Genomic DNA, 1,737 nt, shown 5'->3' with positions numbered 1-1,737 from the left:
CATTAGGTGAGTGGATGATGGTGAGAAATAGTAAGAGAGGAGGGTAGACAAAAAAAAGAACGATAAAGGTGAAGGAAGAAGGCGGCGGCACTACATCAAATGAGTGGATGATGGTGAGAAAAAGGAAGAGAGGAGGGCAGACACAGATAAAGAATGATAAAGGTGAAGGAAAAAGTAGACAGCACTACATGAAGTGAGTGGATGACGTTGAGAAAAAGGGGGAGTAGGGAAGATATAGAAAAATAACAATAAAGGTGAAGGAAGAAGTAGGTAACACTACATCAAGTGAGTGGATGATGCTCGCCACCACCTACCACCAACACAGGAAAGAGCTAAAGTTGATCTATTTTTAAGTTCTGGACTACACACATACGCACAAAAAAAGTGCAATTCATATAATTTTGAATTATTATTATTATTATTATTATTATTATTATTATTATGAACGGACACCTGTAACCTGGTGTAAGGAATTTTCTTTATATATCTGAGTGAATTTTTCTCTTTGAAGGTTGGGCTGAAACAGGGATGTGTCATGTCTCCATGGTTGTTCAATCTGTACATGGATGGGGTAATAAAAGAGGTACAAGGTAGGGTAGTGGATGTTGGAGTGGCCCTGGTGAGAGAGGGTAGTGTCTGGAAACTCCCTGTACTGTTGTTTGCAGATGATACTGTGTTGTTGAGTGAAGGCGAAGGGGAGCTGCAAGGCTTGGTGGATGAGTTTGAGAGAGTGTGTAAGAAACGGAACCTAAAGGTGAATGTAGGGAAGAGTAAAGTGATGGTCTTTGAGAGAGGTGAAGTCAGTGAATGTACAGCGAGGTTGGATGGTGAGGAATTGGAAAATGTGAGTATGTTTAAGTACTTGGGTAATGTGATGAGTAAGGATGGAAGTTTGGAGGGTGAAGTGCTTGAAAGGGTACAACAAGGAAGAAAGGTTGCTGGTTCCTTGAATGCAGTGATAAGAAACAGGGAAGTGAGCATGGAAGTGAAAAAGTTACCACATGACAGTATTGTGATACCAACTCTAACGTATGGAAGTGAAGCTTGGACGTTGTTGGAAGGACACAAGTCAAGAGTGACAGCAGTGGAAATGAGTTACTTAAGAGGAGCCTGTGGAGTCACATGGAGAGACTGACTGACAAATGAGGAAGTGGAGGAGCGTTGTGGTGTGGATGTGGATGTGATAGGAAGCGTTAGGAGAAACACACTGAAGTGGTCTGGCCATGTGGAGAGGATGGAGTGAGAGACTAACGAGGAGTGTATGTGAGTAAGGTGGAAGGGGAGAGGGGGAGGGGATGGCCAAGGGATGAAATGGAGGGTTGGAGTGGAGAGGTATATGAGAGAAGGGGGTGTGAATTGGGAGCAGGGCAGTGAAATGGCGGGGGACAGGGTGACGTGGAGGCGATATGTTTATGGCCACCCCGTATGGGATTAAGGGGTCTGGCAATAGATAGATAGACAGACAGATTTTTCCCTTTCCTCTGTTCACCTTAAAAAAAACAAAAAACATAAACATCAATTAACATTTTCTTTACTGACAGAAATGTTTACAAATTGACCAGAGAAAGGAGTATATACCAGTTAAAGGAGTATATTTGCCTCACGTACTCAGCACAAAGGATGCAGTTGGTGGGGTGGCTTTCATCTGAGCTGGGTTGATGTGGGGGAAGATGAAGGGCCGGTGGAGGCTTCTTTTTCCTCCGCCAAGCTAGCATTTTTGAATTTCTCGCGCCCTCT

The sequence above is a fragment of the Coenobita brevimanus genome, chromosome 48 (genome assembly GCF_032717465.1).
Source record: "Coenobita brevimanus isolate Jiangsu-jjx chromosome 48, ASM3271746v2, whole genome shotgun sequence".
Lineage (NCBI taxonomy): Eukaryota > Metazoa > Arthropoda > Malacostraca > Decapoda > Coenobitidae > Coenobita > Coenobita brevimanus.
The sequence above is the reverse complement of the archived record's forward strand: the minus strand, read 5'-3'. Positions refer to the sequence as shown.